The sequence below is a fragment of the Schistocerca serialis genome, unplaced genomic scaffold (assembly GCF_023864345.2).
Source record: "Schistocerca serialis cubense isolate TAMUIC-IGC-003099 unplaced genomic scaffold, iqSchSeri2.2 HiC_scaffold_936, whole genome shotgun sequence".
Classification (NCBI taxonomy): domain Eukaryota; kingdom Metazoa; phylum Arthropoda; class Insecta; order Orthoptera; family Acrididae; genus Schistocerca; species Schistocerca serialis.
Window position 1 is genome coordinate 47,933 of NW_026048558.1, and position 9,406 is coordinate 57,338.

Below are 9,406 nucleotides of genomic sequence, written 5' to 3' on the forward strand. Positions count from 1 at the left end.
ATAGCAAAAAGAATCCCGTAATGTTTGAATACTCCATTAGTAGTGTAGCGCTTGACACAGTCACGTTGATTAAATATTTGGGCGTAACATCGCAGAGCGATATGAAGTGGGACAAGCATGTAATGGCAGTTGTGGGGAAGTCGGATAGTCGTCTTCGGTTCATTGGTAGAATTTTGGGAAGGTGTGGTTCATCTGTAAAGGAGACCGTTTATAAAACACTAATACGACCTGTTCTCGAGTACTGCTCGAGCGTTTGGGATCCCTATCAGGTCGGATTGGGGGAGGACATAGAAGCAATTCAGAGGCGGGCTGCTGCATTTGTTACTGGTAGGTTTCATAATCACGCGAGTGTTACGGAAATGCTTCAGGAACTCCGGTGGGAGTCTCTAGAGGAAAGGAGGCGTTCTTTTCGTGAATCGCTACTGAGGAAATTTAGAGAACCAGCATTTGAGGCTGACTGCGGTACAATTTTACTGCCGCCAATTTACATTTCGCGGAAAGACCACAAATATAAGCTAAGAGAGATTAGGGCTCGTACAGAGGCATATAGGCAGTCATTTTTCCCTCGTTCTGTTCGGGAGTGGAACAGGGAGAGAAGATACTAGTTGTGGTACGAGGTACCCTCCGCCACGCACCGCATGGTGGATTGCGGAGTGTGTATGTAGATGTAGATGTAAAGGAGATGTGCACGAAGCGCGTAAATTGACGGCTGCCCCTAGAAAATGAGGTCGTCTGCTCACGTTAGTTTAACGATGAAAAGATTTGCATTGTTGTGCTATTGGATGTTGGCGGCGGAGGGGCGTTACTTCAATTCTCGCCTGGGGCTGTCAAACATCTAACAAAGCCCCTGGAAGAGGATATAACTCCTAAGATCTTTCTCGTAACCAGAGCAACGCGACGAGAAAGAGAAACCCCCAATGACGATGACAGTATTCACATTTTTAGGTAAAAGAAAATAGTGTACGCTGATGAAATTCCTTATAATTCACATCAAAGTATCTCCTGTGTTCAGTGTGTGTATTAACTCGTGGAACTGGAGACGTGAAGTCAATGATGCCATTGATGACGTCATTATACAGTGGTGATTGATCGACCAACGTAACAAAATTCTTAGACAAAAAACTATACGCAGAAAACGAAAGAAATGGTCGGTAAGCCGATCTCAGGGCAGTTCTGGCTCAGTGATGTTGAACAAATAACGGAAGAACACGTAACGTGTCCGGTCGTTATACCAACGAACAGTTCGCCGTCAATATTTCCTTTACGACCTGTGGGAGAAACTATAGAAGCACACGAAAAATTATCATCATCATTATGGGACTCAAAGAGGTCACGTAGTACGAAATAAATGAAGTAGACTTCGGTATTACAATATGCTCTATTTAAGCCCACTATCAACATAAGAGCAGGTCGAGGTAAAACAAATGGCTCTGAGTACTATGGGACTTAACTTCTGAGGTCATCAGTCCCCTAGAACTTAGAGCCGGCTGGGGTGGCCAAGCGGTTAAAGGCGCTACAGTCTGGAACCGCGCGACCGCTACGGTCGCAGGTTCGAATCCTGCCTCGGGCATGGATGTGTGTGATGTCCTTAGGTTAGTTAGGTTTAAGTAGTTCTAAGTTCTAGGGGACTGATGACCTTAGAAGTTAAGTCCCATAGTGCTTAGAGCCATTTGAACCATTTGGAGTACTCGCTTCTAGAAGTTTCTCCCTGATAGCAAGAGTCTCTGACCATAAAACTTTGACTAAATGGCTTGAAGTATTTCATATATAAATGCAAAGAGAATTTACGTAGCGTTTCATTAATTGTGCACTGACATAAGCAAACGTCGATTCTTCTTTATATGTCTTTGTAATGTCATACGTGATACTGAAGTACTTCTCATAGGTAATATAGAGAACGTTACAATGTCCATAATTATTTGCTACATGTATCCCATTCTCTGTCTTCCTCTACAGTTTTTGCCCTCTACCGCTCCATCTAGTACCATGGAAGGTATTCCCTCATCTCTTGACAGATGTTCTATCATTCTGTCCCTTCTTCGAATTTTTTTCCACATATTCCTTTCGTCTCCGATTCTGTGAAGAACATCGTCATTCCTTACCTTACCAGTCCACCTAATTTTCATCATTCTGCTCTAGCACCACACCTCGATTGCTTCGAATCTCTTCTTTCCCGGTTTTCCTACCATACAATGCGGTGGTCCAAACATACAGTCATACAGTGTCAGATGTTTCTTCCTCAGATTAAGGCCGATGTTTGATACTAGCAGACTTACCTTGGCCGCTAACGCCTGCCCTAATCTGCTAATGTCCTCCTTCCTTTGTTCGCCATACGTTATTTAGTTTCCAAGGTAGCAGAATTTCCTCTACTTCGTCGTCTCCAGTTTTCGTGTTAAGTTTATTGCTAACCTTTTTTCTACTACTCCTCATTACTTTCGTCTTTCTTCGATTTACTCTCGACTCGTATTCTGTGCTCGTTAGACTGTCATTTCATTCAACACGTCCTGTAATTTTCCTGCAGTTTCACTGACGATACTAAATTCATCAATGAATTTTTTCATTGATATCCCTACACCCAACAGTTTACTTCCACTGTAGTACCTTCCTTTTATTTCCATCATTGCTTCTTCGATGTTCAGGTTGGACAGCAGTGGCGAAACACTATATCACTGTCTTACACTTTTTTTAATCCGAGCACTTAGTTCTGGTCTCCCTGTCTTATTTGTTCCCTACCTAGCGAGGAAGAAAGACCAACCATTTGGGTATGATTTCAGCTTCAAATTCACTGGTGATGACAGTTGCCAACTTAACAATAAACAATTTCAGGGCCACCCTCCATCAACAGAAAATCCAAGAACATCATGTCGAAACCTATTCAAAGAATTGGGCGTATTAACCACAGCTTCTCAGTAATGAAGTTTGTTGTAAATAAAACATCTCTTTTCCCAACTAACTGCTTGGTACACAGTATCAATACTAGGAATAAGAACAATGTACATAAAGATTTAAAATCACTTACTCTTGCCCAGAAAGGAGTCCAGTATTCAGCAACGTATATTTTCAATAAGTTAGCAGCAACCATTAAGAGTTTAGTTTCAGACAAGGCACAATTTAAACATAATTTAAAAGACTTTTTGGTGGCCAGTTCCTTCTATTCCATCCATGAGTTTCTCAACAATTGCAGTATACCATTTTAATGAAAATTTATTATACTTTAACATTTGAAAATACTTGGTTTTAACAGCCAAGTAACTACCTACTGTGTGAATGATGGATGTATGGAAAGCAGATGTAAGTCTTAAGCCTGTAAATAGTGGAAGTTTAATTTTAAATATTGTTCATGACCTGACTGTTCTTAACTGAGGGTCACTGAAATGAATAATTTAATTATTGACAATACTTGGTATTAAACCTGTAAATATTAGAAGTTTAAATTTAATTCGTGTACATAATTTTATTGTTTATTGACTGAGGATCATTAAAATTAATTAAACTTAAGTTTTTGTAATTACATTTTTGTAATGTGTTTATCTGACATGTTCCACACCCAGGAGGATTCCCTCTTTTTTGGATCTATGGAATGAATAATTAATCTAATCTAATTTAAAGAACTTTAAACCGGATACAAAAAGCTACACTGATTAACAGCTATTACCTATGGAAAATGTATCACATCACAATGGTGTTACCAGAACCCAAGGTTGCAGCTGCTGTCTATTGATTCATCTGGAACGGAAATATCTTTAAAGTCACCATGACAACGGCGGTACTAACCCGCATTGCTGGTGGTTTGGCCGTCAGAGACATTCGGAAACAATGCGCCGCAATATATACGAACCGTATCCGCAAAATACTGCAGACACCCCATCCGACAGTTAGAAAAAACTTTGTTCTCCAGCTTAGCCACAACGAGCACAGGGTTCTACATCTACATCTACATACACACTCCGCAATCCACCATACGGTGCGTGGCGGAGGGTACCTCGTACCACAACTAGCATCTTCTCTCCCTGTTCCACTCCCAAACAGAACGAGGGAAAAATGACTGCCTATATGCCTCTGTACGAGCCCTAATCTCTCTTATCTTATCTTTGTTGCTGGTTCTCTAAATTTCCTCAGTAGCGATTCACGAAAAGAACGCCTCCTTTCCTCTAGAGACTCCCACCCGAGTTCCTGAAGCATTTCCGTAACACTCGCGTGACGATCAAACCTACCAGTAACAAATCTAGCAGCCCGCCTCTGAATTGCTTCTACGTCCTCCCTCAATCCGACCTGATAGGGATCCCAAACGCTCGAGCAGTACTCAAGAATAGGTCGTATTAGTGTTTTATAAGCGGTATCCTTTACAGATGAACCACATCTTCCCAAAATTCTACCAATGAACCAAAGACGACTATCCGCCTTCCCCACAACTGCCATTACATGCTTGTCCCACTTCATATCGCTCTGCAATGTTACGCCCAAATATTTAATCGACGTGACTGTCTCAAGCGCTACACTACTAATGGAGTATTCAAACATTATGGGATTCTTTATCCTGTTCATCTGCATTAATTTACATTTGTCTATATTTAGAGTTAGCTGCCATTCTTTACACCAATCACAAATCCTGTCCAAGTCATCTCGTATCGTCCTACAGTCACTCAAAGACGACACCTTCCTGTACACCACAGCATCATCAGCAAACAGACGCACATTGCTATCCACCGTATCCAAAAGATCATTTATGTAGATAGAAAACAACAGCTGACCTACGACACCTAGCTGACACTAGCCGCATCAACAATGATCAACTCTACTACGTCCGCACTTACTGCATGGAAACGAGCTATATTCGAGATGTCGTGTGGCTAGGGCCTCCAGTCGGGTAGACAGTTCGCCTGGTGCAGGTCTTTCGATTTGACGCCACTTCGGCGACTTCCGCGTCGATGGGGATGAAATGATGATGATTAGGACAACACAACACCCAGTCCCTGAGCGGAGAAAATCTACGATCCAGCCGGGAATCGAACCCGGACCCTTAGGATTGACATTCTGTCGCGCTCAACTACCGGAGACGGACATATTGGAGATACTCCACGGCCACTTAACATCAGAAGGACCTGTAGCCAACTCACGAGACACCAGAAGCCAAACCCTGTGGAAGAGAAATATACAACTACTGGAAAGATATTGTCATCCCCATCATCCAGTCAAAAATAGTGTCCACATGGTATGACATAGTAAACGAGAAGTTTTCCATAGTACAAAAACTGCAAGTTTTGCATATTTGCGTCTTTTTCAACTCCGAGCAAAAATGCGAGTATACGTGAGTATACACACTATGTAATGCAGTAACGCCATGGTTGTAAAAGGAGTTCGAGTACACAGCTTTGGTTCAAAATTTTTCACTTGACACCTTACCGTAAAGAACAGATAATTTTTGGTTGTCCTAATTCAATTAAGACAGTTGCTAGGAAGTTTGCATCAGTTTAATATATTTGACACAAAAAAAATTGTGTTTTTCACTAGTCGTGGTACCTCAGCAGAACCCTAATTTCGGCAGAAGCCACAACATACAAGTATAACAACACTAAAAAAAAATAGAACAAGTGTTTATTTATACTAAGCTGATTAAACTGAAGCAGAGTCCGTACTACGATCATTGCCATATTGTCGACACTTTGGCACACACCCTAATCTGCCGAGACCAGTCCCAAATGCTCGCAACGATTACTAGGACTATAAAAACTGCTACCGCACTTGAAGAAGTAGTTCAGGTAGACTGGCGTTTCTATGGTGAAACAAACTATATACACTTCGATTATCGGCCATTCGCATATTTTGCAACTACAACCAAAAATGTCATTATAGATGAGTATGTACAGTATACTATGGAAGAGCATCATGGTATTAAAACCCTTAGCGTAAAGAAGAGGTATTTTTTGCTCAGCGCGCACCAATTAAGAGAGTTGCAACGCAGTGTGCATCATTTTAATTAATTTCACTCAAAAATTTACACTACTCCGCCATTAAAATTGCTACACCACGAAGATGACGTGCTACAGACGCGAAATTTAACCGACAGGAAGAAGATGCTGCGATATGGAAATGATTAGCTTTTCAGAGCATTCACACGAGGTTGGCGCCGGTGCCGACACCTACAACGTGCTGACATGAGGAAAGTTTCCAACCGATTTCTTATACACAAACAGCAGTTGACCGGCGTTACCTGGTGAAGCGTTGTTGTGATGCCTCGTGTATGGGGGAGAAATGCCTACCATCACGTTTCCGACTCTGATAAAGGTTGGATTGTAGCATGTCGCGATTGCGGTTTATCGTATCGCGACATTGCTGCTCGCGTCGGTCGAGATCCAATGACTGTTAGCAGAATATGGAATCGGTGGGTTCAGGAGGGTAATACGGAACGCCGTTCTGAATCCCAAAGACCTCGCATCACTAGCAGTCGAGATGACAGGCATCTTACCCGCACGGCTGTAACGGATCGTGCAGCCACGTCTCGATCCCTGAGTCAACAGATGGGGACGTTTGCAAGACAACAACCATCTGCACGAACAGTTCGACGACGTTTGCAGCAACACGGACTATCAGCTGGGAGACCGTGGCTGCGGTTACCTTTGACGCTGCATCACAGACAGGAGCGCCTGCGACGGTGTACTCGACGACGAACCTGGGTGCACGAATGGCAAAATGTCATTTTGATGAATCCAGGTTCTGTTTACAGCATCGTGATTGTCGCATCCGTGTTTGGCGACATCGCGGTGAACGCACATTGGAAGCGTGTATTCGTCATCGCCATACTGGCGTATCAGCCGGCGTGATGGTACCGGGTGCCACCGGCTACACGTCTCGGTCACCTCTTGTTCGCATTGACGGCACTTTGAACAGTGGACGTTACATTTCAGATGTGTTACGACCCGTGGTTCTACCCTTCATTCGATCCCTGCGAAACCCTACATTTCAGCAGGATAATGCATGACCGCATGTTGCAGGTCCTGTACGGGCCTTTCTGCATACAGAAAATGTTCGACTGCTGCCCTGGCCAGCACATTCTCCAGATCTCTCACCAACTGAAAACGTCTGGTCAATGTCGGCCGAGCAACTGAGTCGTCACAATACGCCAGTCACTATTCTTGATGAACTGTGGTATCGTGTTGAAGCTGCATGGGCAGCTGTACCTGTACACGCCATCCGAGCTCTGTTTGACTCAATGCCCAGGCGTATCGAGGCTGTTATTACGGTTATAGGTGGTTGTTACGAGTACTGATTTCTCAGGATCTATGCACCCAAAATGCGTGAAAATGTAATCACATGTCAGTTCTAGTATAATGTCTAACGAAAACCCGTTTATCGTATGCATTTCTTCTTGGTGCAGCAATTTTAATGGCCAGTAGTGTAATTGAGAGGTGCACGAAATCCTGCACCAACGACACTTTCGCGGTTTTGGACGGCCATAGAGGCTGCTTGGTGCGATATTTCTGGAGGGGACTCGTTGAGTACCTGCCACACATTACCCGGGTAAAAGTAGGTCCGACATGACATTAGGAAGTATCCCATGACTTGGCTGATCATTACAGACGTTGCGCCGTTTCCAAAGGCTTCCAGTTCTTCATTCGTAGCTTGTTTGATGGTTTAAATAATAAATCGATGCAGAGTGCTGTTGGGTGGGGGTCGTAAGCCAGTCTTCTATGATGACGTCGCTGAGTACCTCGGGGAAAGGCTGGCAAACCGACGGCCGTCACGGGAACAATACGAGTACCTGATGGTCGCAGCGACCTTTCAGCCATTCACGGTACGGTCAATGTCGACAGCTTTTCCGCAGGTGGATTATCAACACAACGCGTCTCGAAAGCTACCTACCAACATTGTGGGACCTTCGTAACACGTACATTACCGACCGCAGTAGAAAATTTGTTACAATACAACGCGAGTAGCCTTAATTTGTAACATTCCACACAGTTCTGATGAAGCAGCTAATGATTTCTTCTCTCACTAAAGTACGAAACTATTCTTGTAAATGACAGTATTGCCTTCACGCAGTACCAACTGCACGGGCGTAAAATTCACCAGGCGAAATATTACTCAACCCCTTCTAAAATTGAAACGTCACCTTAGAAAAATTTATGAATGACTGTGCTGCTAAACCTCTTGCGTTATTTGATTTTCAAACAGCTGAGCAACACTGAACGTACTCAGACATTTCTCTCTTTACTTATTCTGATCATCACTAAACTGACACACAATATTTTTAGCGCAACGGAATCTGACTTTCAAAAATCCCTACAAAAGAATGGCCCTGACTAACAATAACCTATACCTTTCACGAATCACTTACCTCACAAAAATCTTCGTTACTCGGACTACTGCAATACAGCGAGCGCCAATACTGCGAGCTAAATAAAAGCTGAAGGCACTAACTACTGATAGGCATAGTAAGCAAATGAAAGATTTTGATAGAGAACAAACAATGTATTTACCTTAATTATGTTCAAAGGTCATAATACATGTATCAGTTCATGACATCCAGTCTTATAAATTTACTGTCTCTGTCCATATCATCCGCTCTCAAAACTCCGCCATCTCTCTCCCCACATCCACCACTACTGGCGGCTCACCTCCAACTACGCAACGCTACGCGCTGTTTACATCCAACTGCCCAACACTACAACAGCAAATATTCCAACAATGCAAATCAGCCACAGACTGCACACAGCACAGCCAGTGATTTTCATACTTGGCGTTACCAACATAAAAACCTAAACAGCCTACTTACAAAATCAACACACTGGTCGCTTTGAAGCGCTGTTAGACTTCGTATCAGTGGACCACGCGGCAATGTCACCCTCTAACATTGACGTAACTGCTGCCGCTGACAAAGCATTTAAGGATACAGGGTACTTATAAATGGTGGAAAAATCGAAATGTTTTTAGTACTTTATTAAATTCTATAGTTTATCCGGATTACATTGATATATACATTATAGGGTTTCAAATGAACAATGACCTACACGTACCAAATTTTAAAGTTAAGGTTATGTATGCCGCCACGCCCCTTTTATTTCTGTTACAGTTCGATGTTTATGGTCATACGCCGCAACACGACGTGGCATGGACTCGACTACTGTATGAAGTGCTGGAGGGAATGAATGTTGCAGGGCTGTCCATATATCCGTAAGACTACGAGGCGGGTGTAGATCTCTTGTCAACAGCACGTTGCAAGGCATCCCAGATGTGTTCAATTATGTTCATGTGTGGGGAATTTGGTGGCCAGCGGAAATTTTTAAACTTAGAAGAGTGTTCCTGGACGCACACTGTAGCAATTCTGGGCGTGTGGGGTGTCGCATTGTCCTGCTGGAATGGCCCAAGGCCATCGGAATGCACAATGAACATGAACGGATGCAGCTGA